The sequence below is a fragment of the Lathyrus oleraceus genome, chromosome 2 (assembly GCF_024323335.1).
Source record: "Lathyrus oleraceus cultivar Zhongwan6 chromosome 2, CAAS_Psat_ZW6_1.0, whole genome shotgun sequence".
NCBI classification, from domain to species: Eukaryota; Viridiplantae; Streptophyta; class Magnoliopsida; order Fabales; family Fabaceae; genus Lathyrus; species Lathyrus oleraceus.
Genome location: NC_066580.1, coordinates 276,514,470 through 276,533,153, shown reverse-complemented (window position 1 = coordinate 276,533,153; position 18,684 = coordinate 276,514,470). Strand labels below are relative to the sequence as shown.

The window sequence follows — 18,684 nt, the reverse complement described above, 5'->3', positions numbered from 1 at the left end:
AATCAAGAAAATCCAGATCAAGATCTAGCAAATTTGAAGCAACTCGAAAGTGAAAATTCAGAAACTTCATCTCTTCGATTCTCTCTCAATTCTTCACTATTCTTTGTGATTTTTGGTTGGCTGAAGTCCTACCAATGTTGGCTGCAAGATTGAGTTACTTTGAGATCAAATTAAAGCAACTCAGATCATGAACCTCAAATTTCAAATCCACGTGTCTTTCAATATACTTGGAATTGGAAGAAATTGAGGTCAGATTCATGCTCCTAAGCATTTTCTCTTTAAATTAGTGTACTCCTTTTTCATTTTTCATAAAGTTTTGGTTGGACCAGACCGGTGGACCTCACCGAAGAAGATGACCGGACTAGGGCTTCGGTGGTATGTTGGTAGCTTCCCAACCATTTGATCTTAATTTCACGTTTTAATCCTGGCCTTTGTTTTATTTGACTCATGTTGCAGTGCGCTTGAGTCATGTGTTTTGTGCACCTTAGCGCGTGGCCATTAGATCTGCCACCTCAATTAATGACGGAGATCTGATGGCCCTTATTTTTTTGAATTTCTTTTTATTTTCGGTTTTTTCATTTAATCCATTTATTTTGTTTAATTCATATTAACTTCATTTTATATCCAAAAAATATGGGACTTACACAAAAAATCTTTAAATATTCGTTTCTTTCATTTTATGAATTAAAATTATTTTTTGGATTAGTTTTGATATTTTTCACGAATTAAATGTTTTTATTTATATTTATTATTATTTAAAAATACTTCTGACTTTTCAAAAATCATAAAAAAAATTATGTAAGGTCCTTTGACCTTGTTTGACCTAGGATAAATCTCTTGGCCATTTATTTGGTGGTTTAAAGAGGTTTTAGGTTTTGACCAAACTAATTTGTATTTTAATGCATTTTTAATTTGATTTTTAAATGATTAATTATGTAAAAATAATGTTGAGCCATTTTTATGGTCTTGTGATGTTTGACTATTTGCTTGGGCCTTGGTCAAGGTTGATTTGACTTTTATTGGATTAAAATCATTGGATTTAAAGGATTTATGAAATGTACATTTCATCTCCCAAAATGAATGAATGATTTTAATTTGATAAAATTCCTCCAATGACCAGTTTGTGTTTCTCTCATCTCCCCTCCCTCTTCATCTTCATCCCCATTATTTCCAATCCGTTTCATTGACCAATGAAGTCTCAATATTCTACGGCTAATTCGTTCATCAATGACCTTGTGTCAGATGAACCAATATAAGTACGGATGAGATAGGTTCATCCCTTGTGATCTTTTCTTTTAGTGTGTGGTATCTTTTAGGAGTTTGGTTCATTATACCAAATCTCTAACATGCATTAACACCTAAATTTTTATTTCCCGGCCTCAGATAGTTGTGACTTCTACATAAGTCCAACTATGATTGCTTAACATAGAGCTAAATTTGACCCTAAAGGCATAACATTCTAGTAAATAAGATTGTAAGTCTCCCATCTTTCATGATATCATGTGGAAACTTGGCCTTTTTTCCTTCCTTTGGAAGATGTCTTGGTTCAAGGATCCATGCTTGTGAATAGATGGTTGAGTGTTCTCCAAAGAATGACTTAATCAATTGAAAAGCAAAACACTACTAACATTTAATTGACTTTGACTAACATTCGACTAATTCTTATTAATATTGCTTTACTTTCAAGTCATTTACTTTATGCAATTTAATTTCAAGTCATTTACCATTTATTGTCATTTACATATCATTTAACTTGTTTATGTTTATGCTATTTTCACTTTGCTCATTTGAGCCATATATTGGGATTGTATATATTTGTTTATGTATTTTGTCTGTGTTTGTGGTCTTAGGACCTTAAAATACTTAATGAACAACAAAAACCCTAAAATATGTTTGTGTGGACTGTTGAGCTTGCTAGGAACTTTTGGACTTAGGATTAGGCAACATTCCCTATGCAAAAGGACTTGGCCAATGCCAACATTTTGAGACCAAGTGATTATGATTTGAGCCTTCATTTAATGCAAGTATTGGGATCTATTTGAACTTATATGTTACATGGCCATGATGCAACTGTTATTTTGATCTTATGTCTGATACATCATTCTGAGTTGATGAAGGAGTATTACATCTGATACATGAGAAAACAAAGAAGACTGCTAGCTATGGGACTTGCTTGCTTGGATATGGCCATCTTTCTTTGATGCCTTGATCTTCATGATGTTTGATATTGCTAATTGCTTGATGATTATTGCTTGATTCAAAGTCCAAAGGGAAAGTGGGTTTTCTATATGACATTCTTGTCTGTTGGATTGCATTTCATTGGTCAGATCTTTTCAACTCTTAACTTTTAATTTTATGCTTAGGTTTAGTCTCTTAATCTCCTCCCACTTCTTAAATTTCAAAATGTCTTCCCCTTTTCAAAAACCTTCTTTGCTTGTGATTTCAAACTTAGACCATATTTAGAAGTAGAAACTTTGGCCTTATGCCATTGAATTTTCAAACTTTTTTCTTAAATCAAACTTGTAAATGAACTTAACCATATTTGACTTAAAATTTCAAAAGACAAAAAGAACTAACACACATTCCAACTTTTTGGTCCCCTTTGTTCCTCTTTTAAATCAAACCTTTAATTAAAAACAACTCACTCATTTTGAAATTGTTACCATGAATCTGAGGTTTTAATCCCTCGTTTTTATGTTGGTACGTAGGCACAAGTCCAAAGGTCTTGTCAAACACAAAAATGTAATTAATGAATTCTTTTCTCATACTCACATTCTATTTTTCCCAAACATCATTTTATACCAAACACACATACACACATAAAAAAGGCCTCCCTAGGAGTACCTATGACACTTTGGATTCTAACACATTCGCTCTGTGTAACCAACCCCCTTACCTGTAATCTCTGGAATTTTATTTGTTTTGATTTGAAAACTTCTTATATTTGGATTTTGTTTGTACTTTTCCCTTTTCCTTTGGAAACAATAAAAGCGCGGTGTCGACTCTGGTTTTATTGACGTTAAGCTTATCCATAGCTTGATGGTCATGAATTTACCGCTACATTAATTGAGTGGCGACTCTGCTGGGGAGTAGTTCTGAGTGGGTTTAGCCTACTTTTTTATGTGTATACTTTTGTATATTTGATGCTTGTATGCTTGTTTGTGTGATATAATCTGTCTGTTGTGCTTGGTGATCTCTGAGTAGTGAGATAAGTTCTAACACGAACTTGAGTGCAATTAAGATAGGAGGATGTTATAGTCATGTTCAACTTGTGTGGAGTAGTCCTTAACAAGTTGGCTTGAGACCCATCTTCTTAGTAGAGACCCTTTTGGAGTTACTATTGTCACATAAGTTATTTGTGGTTAGGCATTACCCTATCTGATTTGGGGTCCGAGAAGCTAAGGATTGTATAACATTGAACCCAACTTGGCCTATTTAAGATGTAGTGCGGAGACTATTCAGGTGTAGACCTGATAAAATTTGTTATGCAATACTACACTAAGACGAGTTTCTCTTGAGAATATTATGGGTTGATGAGTTAGTCGTCCTAACCTTTAATATCCGATAGATGGAATTAAGACTCTAGAAACTTTTTAGAACATGGTCTATAGGTTCTTATCCTTAGTACACTCCTTTGGGATGGTTCTTAACCTGAATCCATGCTCGTGACTCAAAACAAACCCTTTGATTCTTGGTCGATCCGATCAAGTCTTGTCAATATCAATGGAACTTAGGTGTTGATAAGGTGAAAACTATAATCCACCAAAATGGATGATTGATCTTGATGATGACTTGATCCATCCCTTGACCTTTGGTTGTGTTTGCCTTGTGTTTGATCCCTTGTTTGTGATTGTTGCATTCATGCATTCATGCACATCATAACATTCATCACAAAAATAAATTTCAAGGAACTAAGGTCTTATATGCAAATATTTTCATACCATGGATTATGGATGAAGGAACACTAAGAAGTACAATTTCAGATGTCTTTATTTGAAAGAGCTAAGGAAGTTATCATCCTTTGTATTAGATCCCTTGGACTTCAAGCAACGTCATGGGAAGCTTTTGTCCGGGCTATCTACTAATGTGGTTGAAGTACTCTTGAGTGTTTTGGTTTAGTTTTATGACCCTATCTACAGTTGCTTCACTTTTCCCGATTATCAGGTTGTGCCTACGTTAGAGGAATATGCCCATCTCTTGGGAATACCCGTTTCTGACAAGGTGCCTTTTAGTCGATTGGAGGAGATTCCCAGATCACGTATCATAGCTGAAGCTCTTCATTTGAAGAAGACTGAGATTGAGACTCATTGGGTGAAGAAAAGAGGAATGTTTGGGTTGACTTCCGAGTTCCTCATTGGTAAAGCCACTGTCTTTGCTCAAGCCGGTAGTGTGGATGCTTTTGAAGCCATCTTTGTGTTGCTCATCTACGATTTGGCTTTGTTCCCTAACATTGACGGTTTTATTGATGTTAACGCCATTAGAATCTTCTTGATTAGGAATCCTGCTCCGACTCTGTTGAGTGATATGCATTTCTCTTTGCGTTTGAGGAATTCTAAAGGTGGTGGGACTATTGTGTGATGTATTCCTCTTTTGTACAAGTGGTTTATTTCACACTTGCCTCAGACGCCTGCTTTCTTGGAGAACAAACAATGTCTAAGGTGGTCCAAGAGACTTATGTCTCTCACTAATGATGATATTGTTTGGTATTATTTTACATTGAGTAGTATGGATATTATTGATAGTTATGGTGAATTATCTAATGTACCTCTCATTGGTACACAAGGAAGAATCAACTACAACCCTGCTTTGGCTCGTCGTCAGTTTGGGTTCCCCTTGACAGACAAACCTAATAACACTCCGTTAGAAGGTCTTTTCTATCAAAAGGGTAAACATCCCCAACATCTGAAGCAAAAGATGATATATGTTTGGCATAACGTGCATAGGAAAGGAAGATCCGAGCTTGGTCCGCGCAACTGTGTAGCTTTGGAAGCTTACACTATTGGGGTGAAGAAGAGAGCTTTGGAGTTGAAGATTTCGTATGCTTGTGAAACACCTATGTCTTTGGTTCTGGATGAGCCATTAACTCTCCCTAACCAAGACGTAGAGGAGTTGGAATACGCACTCGCCAAGATGAAGCAAGAGAGAGATATATGGGAAGAGCGGTTTCATGCTTTGAGCCGAAAGCATGAAGAGTTGCAGCTTGATTCAAAGGACAAGGACGCGCTCATTGAACTTCTTGAAGACCGAACAATAAAGAGACAGAGAGAGCCAGAGGACCCATCTTCCTCTAGTATGCCTCAGCCTTCCGGTGCTCGGAAGAAGATCGTTGATCAACTTGCCCTTGAGAAGACTCAGATGAAGACATCTTTTGAGTCTGAGATTTGATGCATTCGAAGGAAGTACGCGCCCGTAGCCATATCATCTGACACTGTTTCTAGGGGATCCTTATGATGATTAGTTTCCTTTTCTCTTATACTTGTACTTTGGTTTCTAAAATTATACTCAGTGTAATCCTTCCAAATTGTGTGAAAAAAAATAAATCTTATGGTTAATCAAATTGTTACTATTATTATTTAATATTTGCAAATAAGACTTCATGTGTTCCTTGAAATTAAGAACAAAACAAAAATATTGCATTACATGCATCATATGCATAACAGGTTTTTCTTCCTCCAGATTATCTTATCGGTTATTCTTTTGTGCTTCGGCCAAGCTGACTCACCGATACAACACTCGCGCCAATCATACCAAGATCATGGACCATTTAGAACAAGAGAATAGAGAGCTGAAGGATGAAATTGCACGGTTGGCCGCTATGATGGAGTCTGTTCTTGTTGTGCAGAATCAGTCTTCAGAAACTCCTGCAAGTCCTCCCTAGAGGACTGTTATTTATGAGGTTGCTACCTCAACTGTTCCCGTCGTTGCTAGCCAATCCGGTCCTTCCATGCTTGCTGGGTTCCGTGGGGAATGCCGTCCAACTTTGTGCCTGAAGGGTTTGCACCCACCTTTGTCTATATGTCGACATCTAGCCCGGTCATTTATATGCCTCATCCAGTTGTTCATACTTTTCTCGTGTTGAGGACACCATCTACCATTCTTAGCCATCTGAGGGCCCAGATGTATATGAGAACATGGACGAAATGAAGGATCGGTTCCTTGATCTGTGAAAGGAGTTGAAGACGTTGAGAGAAAAAGACCTGTTTGGTAAGAGTGTTGTTGAGCTCTGCCTAGTGCCGAATGTAAAGATCATGATGAAGTTCAAAGTCCCTGACTTTGAAAAGTATAAGGGAAATACTTGTCCACTAAGCCACCTCGTTATGTACGCCAAAAAGATTGTCAACTCAAACAGATAATGACCAGTTGCTGATTCACTACTTCCAAGATAGTTTGATTAGTGCTGCTTTGAGATGGTATATGGGTCTGGACAGTGCACGTGTCCGTACTTTCAACGACTTGGGTGAAGCTTTTGTCAATCAATACAAATACAACGTTGATATGGCGCCTGATAGAGACCAACTGAGGTTTATGCCTCATAAGGATGAGGAGACATTTAAATAGTATGCTTAGAGGTGGAGGGAACTTGCTGCCCAGATTAATCCTCAATTGGAAGAGAAAGAGATGAAGAAGATTTTCCTGAAGACCCTGAGTTCGTTTTATTACGAACGTGTGATTTCTAGTGCCCTTAGTGACTTTACCGAAATGGTAAATATTGGGATGAGGTTAGAAGAGGGAGTCCGAGAGGGACGTCTGTCTAAGGAAGAAGCATCGTCTAGTAAGAAGTATGGTGGTAGTTTCTCCAAGAGAAAGGAGGGCGAAACTAATTCAGTATCTGTGGGGAGGCAGAGGAGGCCTCATACAGAAGGAGTTCTGAACAGCGTCAGCATCAACATCAAGTTTCTTCAGTGATTCCAGTTTTTTCCAACAATTCCAACAATCAATTTGTTCCGATTCAACAACAACATCAACAACAACATCAACAACAACCGCAACAAAGAACCAACTACAACAAAAACAATAATCAACAACAAAATTTTGAGAGGAAGGAGGTCTCTTTTGACCCTATTCCTATGTCCTACGCAAACTTATATCCATCATTGGTTCTCAAGAACCTACTTCAACCCAGAAATCTACCTCAAATACCCGAGCCACTTCCATGGTGGTTCAAACCTGAACTCCATTGTTCCGTTCACCAGGGAGCCCCTGGCCACGACATTGAGAACTGCTACCCGTTGAAGTACAGAGTACAAAAGCTTGTGAAGAGTGGGATGATGTCCTTTGAGGACCATGCGCCTAACATGAAAGCTAATCCATTTCCTGATCATGGTAATGCTATTGTCAACATGGTGGACGGTTGTCCGCGGAATTTCTGAGTTTTTGTTGTACAACGTATCCGTAGGTCGTTGGTGTAAATGCATAGGACCTTGTGCATGATCAGTGACTATGAGCACGACCATGATGGTTGTGCAATCTGTAGTGTGAACCCCCGTGGGTGTATGATTGTCAAGAGGTATATCCAGAAGTTGATGGATGAGAATGTAATCTAGATTCAACAGTCGAGGGATATAGATGATGTAAATGTAATCATGCCAGTGTTTAAGACCCCTGAGCGGGTAGTCATTCAATTTGACAGCAGCAACAGTAACAGTGTTAATAGATCGGTATCGTCGTTGGTAATACAATTAGCGTACCCTGTTCCGTATGCATCTGATAAAGTTGTGCCTTATCAGTATAATGCCAACATGGTGGAGAATGGTCAAGAGATTCCTTTACCCGTAGAAGATTCCATGGTGAATATAGTTGATATTGCAAAGGTGACCCGTAGTAGTCGTGTCTTCGATCGGTCTTTCCGAAGGAGGTAGAGGATGTTGCAACCAGTAAGAAGGTGGATATGCCAGTGGTAAATCCAGTTAGTGCTCCAGCGTGTCAGTCTGGTGAATCCAGCAAGCTGAAGACTAATGATGATGATAAAGTTTTAAGGTTAATAAAGGGAAGTGAGTTCAATGTGATGGAGTAGTTGCTCCAAACCCCGTCAAAGATTTCGATGTTGTCTCTGTTGATGAATTCTGAGGCATATAGAGAGGCATTGCAGAAAGTGCTCGAGCAAGCCTATGTGGAACATGATGTAACTGTGGATCAGTTTGACCACATTGTTGCTAACATTACTTCATGCAATAATTTGAGTTTTTGTGATGAAGAGCTTCTTGAGGAAGGCAAAAATCACAATCTGGGGCTCCATATTTCTATGAATTGCAAGGAGGATACGCTATCCAACGTATTGGTCGACACTGGTTCGTCTTTGAATGTGCTTCTGAAGTCAACTTTGTCCATACTTTCTTATCAAAGTGCCCCTATGAGGTACAATGGCGTGATTGTCAAAGCGTTTGATGGTTCTCGTAAAGCCGTCATTGGTGAAGTGGACCTTCCGATTAAGATAGGTCCGAGTGATTTTTAGATTACTTTCCAAGTAATGGATATTCACCCGGCATATAGATGTTTATTGGGAAGGCCATGGATTCATGAAGCAGGAGCTGTGACATCTACTTTACACCAGAAGCTTAAATTTGTGAAGAATGACAAACTTATCGTTGTTGGTGGAGAGAAGGCGCTTTTAGTGAGCCACCTGTAATCCTTTTCTTATGTTGAAGCTAAGGAGGAGGTTGGAACTCCGTTCCAAGCCTTGTCTATTGTTGAAGTAAACAAAACGGGTGCACCCATGTCTTCTTTAAAGGATGTTCAGAAAGCTATTGAGACTAACAACACTGTTCAGAAAGCTATTCAGAAAGCTTTTATTTATTTCCCGCACTCGCTTTACTTTTATTTATTTTCCGCACTCGCTTTACTTTTATTTATTTCCCGCACTCGCTTTACTTTTATTTATTTCCTCGCACTCACTTTAAATTATTTATTTCTTCGCACTCGCACTACTTTTATTTACTTTCCGCACTCGCACTACTTTTATTTAAATTAATGCACTTTTACTTTACCATGTCTAATTAAATCTATAAGGTTAGAATGTAAGAATCGTAATTGAACTGATAATCCGTACAATTGTTCGTAGAAGCACTTAAGGGCTATTTTAACTTTCAACTTAAATTTTCCCGCACTTCAATTCCGTTGGGTAAGATCGAAAGCCGTCCAACGTCTTTTTAAACTTAATTGTTTTTAATTATTTCAAAAACAGCGAAAGGGCTTTGTTTAGTTCATTAGGAGATTTTAACATTAAGAAGAAAAGAGATTTTAAAACTATTTTCGGACGCGTTTATAAGTTTAGAGTCTGGTTCGTAAGAACCTCTTTTGGTTAAGAAATCCAGGTTATAATACTTTTCAACTTAGTCAAGATACTATATTTCTTAAAAATAGGTTTACTACTCTAACGCAATGCGCGCCTTTTTAGAAGTGACAATAAGAGGGTTTGATTAGGGAGTACAACTCGGTTCTGAATACGCGAAAGCGACAGTTCCTGTTAAATTAATTCTTTTCAAAGTAGGAAACACTGCCCATAAGTAGCTCTATTAGCAAGTACTTGGATTATCAATTGATTATGTGAATTACATTCGACCCTGTCTTTATTATTTATATTTTATTTCAATACTTTACTTTTCATTGCACACTCTAAAAACACCTATTTTGATTGCCTTTGATAAACATCATAACGACAGATAACGATAGATTGACACTTGGTCTCTATGGATTCGACAATCTTTTATATTACTCTGACGCGTTCGTATACTTGCGAAACACCGCATCAAGTTTTTGGCGCCGTTGCCGGGGACCAATTTCGTCAAATTTCATTTTCCTGTTGTTATATCGTTTAGACTTAGGCTATTTCCCGCCGGTCAATGTGAATAACTCGTAGCACCGGAAGTTTAAGCTTAGTATACCCTCTGGCGGAACCTGAACGTTACGCTCGCGCACGTTTTTTCTTTCATAGAATTAAGAGAGCTATGGCCGAAGATCAAAACCAAAGACCTCTTAAGGACTTCGCTCATCCATCTAATGAAGAACCTAGTTCTAGTATAGTAAACCCAACCATCCCAGCTAATAATTTTGAACTTAAACCATCCCTGTTGCAACTAGTGCAATAGAGACAATTCGTGGGTATCGCTACTGAGAACCCAAACCAACATTTAAAAATATTTCTTCAATTAGAAGACACTTTTAAAACCAATGGAGCTTCTCCTGAGGCAATACGTTTAAGATTATTTCCTTTTTCCCTCAGAGATAAAGCCCTATAATGGTTAGATTCCCTTCCACCCAATTCCATTACGACTTGGGATAACCTTAAAAGAGTTTTTCTTGCTAGATATTTTCCCCCGAGTAAGACCGCCGTTCTTCGAAACCATATAACTAGATTTACCCAAAACCAAGGAGAATCGTTGTTCGAAGCTTGGGAGAGATATAAAGAGTTGTTACGAGCATGCCCACATCATGGTTTAGAAAATTGGTTAATCATTCAAACCTTCTATAATGGAATTCATTACAACAAAAAGATGACCATCGACGCTGTCGCATGCGGTGCTCTGATGTACAAACCTTATCCTGAAGCTAGTGCCCTCATCGAAGATATGGCTCAAAACCATCAATCATGGGGAGTCGAACGAGCGACAGTTGAGAAGAAGGAAGCCCAAGGAGGAGTGCATGAACTAAGCTCTATAGACATGATGTAAGCTAAAATGGACGCATTAGCCCTTAAAGTCGAGCATATGTGCATAAACCTGAATACTGTAGCCACAATTTCGTCGGATTGTGAGATATGTGGAACCAAAGGACACCAATCTGCAGAATGCAGTCTATTAAACGAAACCCACTCTGAGCAAGTGAACTACACCCAAGGGTACCCATACTCGGATACCTATAACCCTGGATGGAGGAATCACCCGAACTTCTCCTATAAAAACAATAACCCTATTCAAAATAATGCACCCCCGAGACATAGTTATCAAGCCCCAAGATCAAATTAACCTATGCAACCTGTGCCACCAAAGCTGAGCCTTGAGAAAATTATGGAAAATTTTATCACCTCTCAAACCCAACAAAACAAGGAGTTCATGAACCAGAACATTCATGTTAACGAATTGATTACTCAGTTAGGAACCAAGGTTGACCAAATAGTTACTCATACCAAGATGCTTGAAACCCAGATCTCTCAGGTAGCTTTAAACGAAGCCACTCAGACTACACTTGGAGGACAGTTCCCTGGACAACCTCAACAAAATCCGAGAGGACAAGCCAATGCCATTACCCTACAAAGTAGGAACGCTTATGATGAGCCACCAAACCCTAGATTGAGTGAACCCGGAACTTCTAAGGAATGTACCAAACCCCCAGACGAAGTAAAGGAACCAGAGGAATCTGAAAACCAGGAAGGTCAAGAAAAAGGAGAAAAACCTAAAGACAAAACTTACGTACCACCCCCGCCATATAAACCACCTATACCATATCCCCAAAGACTCAAACAAACCCAGATCAATAAACAATATCAAAAATTTATTAAAGTTATAGAAAAACTTCATGTAGAAATCCCTTTCACAGAAGCCATCACCCAAATACCTTCTTATGCAAAGTTTCTCAAAGACATCCTTACCAACAAACGTAGAATTGACGATCTGAAGCCTTTGGAATGTAATGCTATTTCCGAGGACAAATTAGCAAAGAAAGATAAAGATCCTGGAAATTTCTCCATTCCTTGCCTTTTGGGTAATCATGTCATCGAAAAAGCTTTTCTAGACTTAGGAGCTAGTGTGAGCCTAATGCCTTTAGCAGTTTGTGAGAGGTTAAACTTGGGAGAATTACAGCCCACTAAGATGTCACTTCAGTTAGCCGATAGATCTGTTAAATATCCGATAGGCATTTTAGAAGATGTTCCTGTTAGGATAGGTCAGTTATTTATCCCTACTGATTTTGTTGTCATGGACATCAAAGAGGACAATGATATACCAATCCTTCTAGGTAGACCATTCTTATCGACTGCAGGAGCCATAATAGATGTCAAGAAAGGAAAGTTGACATTTGAGGCAGGTGACGAGAAAATAGAATTTATACTTTCGAAATTTCTTATGGCACCTGTGATGGGAGACTCGTGTTATGCCTTAGATATCATTGATGAATGTGTTAGAGAATTAGAACAAAAAGAAATTATAAAAACAATTAAGTTACCATCAACTCTCATAAGGGAAGATGATGACTTTAAGAAACCCTACATCGATGATAACCTTTACAAATGTTTATCCCTTACCCCAGATCCTATGCCATTCCCTAAGAAACCAACCTTAGAACTTAAGGAACTACCTAAGAACCTCAGATACGAGTTCCTCGATCAAAAGATGAACCGTTTAGTTATAGTTAGTGCTACCTTGAGCCAAAAGGAAACGAACCAACTTTTAGACGTTTTACGAAGATATCCCTCAGCCTTAGGATATAATATCTCTGACCTGAAAGGTATAAGTCCATCCGTATGCATGCATCAGATTTCGCTCGAAGAAGATTCAAAACCCTCTAGGGAACATTAGAGAAGAATAAACCCTATAATGAGTGATGTTGTTAAAAAGGAAGTTCTTAAGTTACTTGAGGCAGGTATCATCTACCAGATCTCGGATAGTAAGTGGGTGAGCCCTGTGCATGTAGTACCTAAAAAGGGAGGCATCACAGTCGTGCAAAACGATAAAGGTGAACATAGCAAAACATTTAGAAGGAGGATGGCGGATGTGTATAGATTATAGAAAATTAAATAAAGCAACTAGGAAGGATCATTTCCCTTTACCATTTATAGACCAGATGTTGGAGCGTCTAGCCAGACACTCTTACTTCTGCTATCTAGATGGATACTCTGGATTCTTCCAAATACCTATCCACCCCGAAGATCAAGAAAAAACTACCTTTCCATGCCTTATGGAACTTTTGCCTACAGACGAATGTCGTTCGGCCTCTGTAATACCCCAGCTACTTTCCAACGCTGCATGATGTCAATCTTTGCAGATTACCTAGACGGTATCACGAAAGTGTTTATGGATGATTTCTCGGTTTGCGGATTTGATTTCCACAATTGTCTTGCTAACCTTGAGAAAATCCTGGAGAGATGCGTGGAGGTGAACCTCATGCTTAACTGAGAAAAATGTCATTTCATGGTAACCGAAGGAATGGTTTTAGGACATATAGTTTCTGAAAAAGGTATAGAGGTAGATAAAGCTAAAATAGAAGTTATAGAAAACCTAAAACCCCCAAAAACCATCAGAGAAGTCCGAAGCATTCTTGGACACGCTGGATTCTACCGGCGTTTCATTAAAGACTTCTCCAAAATAACTAAACCTTTAACCGGACTTTTAATGAAAGATGCTGAATTCATTTTCGATGAAAAATGTAATGACGCATTTAATCTTTTAAAGCAAGCATTAGTATCTGCACCTGTAGCACCTCAAATTTGCACCTCCCATTTTGTATATACATTTTCATTTTAGGTCATTAACATTGCATTGTTCATTGCATAGTCCACCAAGTCATCAGGCAAGACTGGTCAGGAGATTTAACTATGCAAGCAAGCAAGTGCATTTTCTATGGAATCAAAGCCCTAGGGTTGGTACAATGAGTTAATGTGACCCAAGGATCATTTTGAAGTGGGTTGGCCAAAGATTGAAGGCTCAAAGCTCATCAGTCCATGTGCAATTCATCTGAAACCCTAAAAAGTCAACAGAAGTCAACTGTCAGTTCAACTGTGGATTTGGAGGTGGGAGATGGTTAGAGATGCCTCATTCATGTTCATACAAGTCTCATTTGACATTTCAAACATCAACATCGAAGGATTTGAAGTCAGATCAAGACTTTCCCAAAATAGCAGGTGACCTGTAATTTGAAGTTTCCAAAAATGGAAAGGTTTTCAACTCAAGATTACATCATCAAGAAGGCTTCAAATGAAATTTTTTCCAACATGAAAGTTGAAGATCTTTCTCTCCCATTTCCAAAAAGTCCAAGATCATGGATTTCTCATGTCTGGTTAAGGAGATGTGATCAAAACTTGGCCAAGGATGCATTGAACTTCAAATGGGCATAACTTCTCAACCAAAACTCCAATTCAAGTGGTTCTTTTTGCTAAATTCTCCTTTTGACCTCTATTTTCCAAAACATACATTTCATTACACCAATTGTCATCACATAATCATTTGCATTTCACTTGATTTTTGGAGGGAAAAATTAAAGTTTAAAATTGGTGCATTATTTGAACATTCTATCATTGCCAATAGCTCCAAAACAGACTTTTGAGTGAAATTAAGTGGAAATTCATGCACTATTCACATGCATTTTTCATGCATAAGGTGAAAATCACATTTTGGTACATACACCTCTTTTTGCTAATTCCAATTACCATTTGGCTAAACATGATTAGAAGGGTGATTAGCACAACATATATAACAGAAACCCTAACTGTTTTTCACTAAGAACAATCACAATTTTCAGATCTAGAAATTTTCTCAAACTTTTTTCTCTCAATTTTTCTGGAAATTTCTTCAAAAACAAACCATTTCCATTGCTTGATCCTAGTTCCTGAAGTATCACTGAGTTCGTTTTATTACGAACGTGTGATTTCTAGTGCCCTTAGTGACTTTACCGAAATGGTAAATATTGGGATGAGGTTAGAAGAGGGAGTCCGAGAGGGACGTCTGTCTAAGGAAGAAGCATCGTCTAGTAAGAAGTATGGTGGTAGTTTCTCCAAGAGAAAGGAGGGCGAAACTAATTCAGTATCTGTGGGGAGGCAGAGGAGGCCTCATACAGAAGGAGTTCTGAACAGCGTCAGCATCAACATCAAGTTTCTTCAGTGATTCCAGTTTTTTCCAACAATTCCAACAATCAATTTGTTCCGATTCAACAACAACATCAACAACAACCGCAACAAAGAACCAACTACAACAAAAACAATAATCAACAACAAAATTTTGAGAGGAAGGAGGTCTCTTTTGACCCTATTCCTATGTCCTACGCAAACTTATATCCATCATTGGTTCTCAAGAACCTACTTCAACCCAGAAATCTACCTCAAATACCCGAGCCACTTCCATGGTGGTTCAAACCTGAACTCCATTGTTCCGTTCACCAGGGAGCCCCTGGCCACGACATTGAGAACTGCTACCCGTTGAAGTACAGAGTACAAAAGCTTGTGAAGAGTGGGATGATGTCCTTTGAGGACCATGCGCCTAACATGAAAGCTAATCCATTTCCTGATCATGGTAATGCTATTGTCAACATGGTGGACGGTTGTCCGCGGAATTTCTGAGTTTTTGTTGTACAACGTATCCGTAGGTCGTTGGTGTAAATGCATAGGACCTTGTGCATGATCAGTGACTATGAGCACGACCATGATGGTTGTGCAATCTGTAGTGTGAACCCCCGTGGGTGTATGATTGTCAAGAGGTATATCCAGAAGTTGATGGATGAGAATGTAATCTAGATTCAACAGTCGAGGGATATAGATGATGTAAATGTAATCATGCCAGTGTTTAAGACCCCTGAGCGGGTAGTCATTCAATTTGACAGCAGCAACAGTAACAGTGTTAATAGATCGGTATCGTCGTTGGTAATACAATTAGCGTACCCTGTTCCGTATGCATCTGATAAAGTTGTGCCTTATCAGTATAATGCCAACATGGTGGAGAATGGTCAAGAGATTCCTTTACCCGTAGAAGATTCCATGGTGAATATAGTTGATATTGCAAAGGTGACCCGTAGTAGTCGTGTCTTCGATCGGTCTTTCCGAAGGAGGTAGAGGATGTTGCAACCAGTAAGAAGGTGGATATGCCAGTGGTAAATCCAGTTAGTGCTCCAGCGTGTCAGTCTGGTGAATCCAGCAAGCTGAAGACTAATGATAATGATAAAGTTTTAAGGTTAATAAAGGGAAGTGAGTTCAATGTGATGGAGTAGTTGCTCCAAACCCCGTCAAAGATTTCGATGTTGTCTCTGTTGATGAATTCTGAGGCATATAGAGAGGCATTGCAGAAAGTGCTCGAGCAAGCCTATGTGGAACATGATGTAACTGTGGATCAGTTTGACCACATTGTTGCTAACATTACTTCATGCAATAATTTGAGTTTTTGTGATGAAGAGCCTCTTGAGGAAGGCAAAAATCACAATCTGGGGCTCCATATTTCTATGAATTGCAAGGAGGATACGCTATCCAACGTATTGGTCGACACTGGTTCGTCTTTGAATGTGCTTCTGAAGTCAACTTTGTCCATACTTTCTTATCAAAGTTCCCCTATGAGGTACAATGGCGTGATTGTCAAAGCGTTTGATGGTTCTCGTAAAGCCGTCATTGGTGAAGTGGACCTTCCGATTAAGATAGGTCCGAGTGATTTTTAGATTACTTTCCAAGTAATGGATATTCACCCGGCATATAGATGTTTATTGGGAAGGCCATGGATTCATGAAGCAGGAGCTGTGACATCTACTTTACACCAGAAGCTTAAATTTGTGAAGAATGACAAACTTATCGTTGTTGGTGGAGAGAAGGCGCTTTTAGTGAGCCACCTGTAATCCTTTTCTTATGTTGAAGCTAAGGAGGAGGTTGGAACTCCGTTCCAAGCCTTGTCTATTGTTGAAGTAAACAAAACAGGTGCACCCATGTCTTCTTTAAAGGATGTTCAGAAAGCTATTGAGACTAACAACACTGTTCAGAAAGCTATTCAGAAAGCTTTTATTTATTTCCCGCACTCGCTTTACTTTTATTTATTTCCCGCACTCGATTTACTTTTATTTATTTCCCGCACTCGCTTTACTTTTATTTATTTCCTCGCACTCACTTTAAATTATTTATTTCTTCGCACTCGCACTACTTTTATTTACTTTCCGCACTCGCACTACTTTTATTTAAATTAATGCACTTTTACTTTACCATGTCTAATTAAATCTATAAGGTTAGAATGTAAGAATCGTAATTGAACTGATAATCCGTACAATTGTTCGTAGAAGCACTTAAGGGCTATTTTAACTTTCAACTTAAATTTTCCCGCACTTCAATTCCGTTGGGTAAGATCGAAAGCCGTCCAACGTCTTTTTAAACTTAATTGTTTTTAATTATTTCAAAAACAGCGAAAGGGCTTTGTTTAGTTCATTAGGAGATTTTAACATTAAGAAGAAAAGAGATTTTAAAACTATTTTCGGACGCGTTTATAAGTTTAGAGTCTGGTTCGTAAGAACCTCTTTTGGTTAAGAAATCCAGGTTATAATACTTTTCAACTTAGTCAAGATACTATATTTCTTAAAAATAGGTTTACTACTCTAACGCAATGCGCGCCTTTTTAGAAGTGACAATAAGAGGGTTTGATTAGGGAGTACAACTCGGTTCTGAATACGCGAAAGCGACAGTTCCTGTTAAATTAATTCTTTTCAAAGTAGGAAACACTGCCCATAAGTAGCTCTATTAGCAAGTACTTGGATTATCAATTGATTATGTGAATTACATTCGACCCTGTCTTTATTATTTATATTTTATTTCAATACTTTACTTTTCATTGCACACTCTAAAAACACCTATTTTGATTGCCTTTGATAAACATCATAACGACAGATAACGATAGATTGACACTTGGTCTCTGTGGATTCGACAATCTTTTATATTACTCTGACGCGTTCGTATACTTGCGAAACACCGCATCAAGTTTTTGGCGCCGTTGCCGGGGACCAATTTCGTCAAATTTCATTTTCCTGTTGTTATATCGTTTAGACTTAGGCTATTTCCCGCCGGTCAATGTGAATAACTCGTAGCACCAGAAGTTTAAGCTTAGTATACCCTCTGGCGGAACCTGAACGTTACGCTCGCGCACGTTTTTTCTTTCATAGAATTAAGAGAGCTATGGCCGAAGATCAAAACCAAAGACCTCTTAAGGACTTCGCTCATCCATCTAATGAAGAACCTAGTTCTAGTATAGTAAACCCAACCATCCCAGCTAATAATTTTGAACTTAAACCATCCCTGTTGCAACTAGTGCAATAGAGACAATTCGTGGGTATCGCTACTGAGAACCCAAACCAACATTTAAAAATATTTCTTCAATTAGAAGACACTTTTAAAACCAATGGAGCTTCTCCTGAGGCAATACGTTTAAGATTATTTCCTTTTTCCCTCAGAGATAAAGCCCTATAATGGTTAGATTCCCTTCCACCCAATTCCATTACGACTTGGGATAACCTTAAAAGAGTTTTTCTTGCTAGATATTTTCCCCCGAGTAAGACCGCCGTTCTTCGAAACCATATAACTAGATTTACCCAAAACCAAGGAGAATCGTTGTTCGAAGCTTGGGAGAGATATAAAGAGTTGTTACGAGCATGCCCACATCATGGTTTAGAAAATTGGTTAATCATTCAAACCTTCTATAATGGAATTCATTACAACAAAAAGATGACCATCGACGCTGCCGCATGCGGTGCTCTGATGTACAAACCTTATCCTGAAGCTAGTGCCCTCATCGAAGATATGGCTCAAAACCATCAATCATGGGGAGTCGAACGAGCGACAGTTGAGAAGAAGGAAGCCCAAGGAGGAGTGCATGAACTAAGCTCTATAGACATGATGTAAGCTAAAATGGACGCATTAGCCCTTAAAGTCGAGCATATGTGCATAAACCTGAATACTGTAGCCACAATTTCGTCGGATTGTGAGATATGTGGAACCAAAGGACACCAATCTGCAGAATGCAGTCT

The 18,684-nt window shown here is 38.5% G+C and overlaps 2 non-coding genes across 2 annotated transcripts; both read right to left on the bottom strand.

The window, feature by feature from the left end:
• Positions 1-10,328: 10,328 nt before the first annotated feature.
• On the bottom strand, positions 10,329-10,435 carry LOC127125066 (small nucleolar RNA R71). The gene has a single exon (XR_007804531.1). It is a non-coding gene; the product is annotated as a small nucleolar RNA R71 (small nucleolar RNA).
• Positions 10,436-18,220: 7,785 nt separating this feature from the next.
• Positions 18,221-18,327, bottom strand: LOC127125065 (small nucleolar RNA R71). The gene has a single exon (XR_007804530.1). It is a non-coding gene; the product is annotated as a small nucleolar RNA R71 (small nucleolar RNA).
• Between the last annotated feature and the right edge of the window lie 357 nt (positions 18,328-18,684).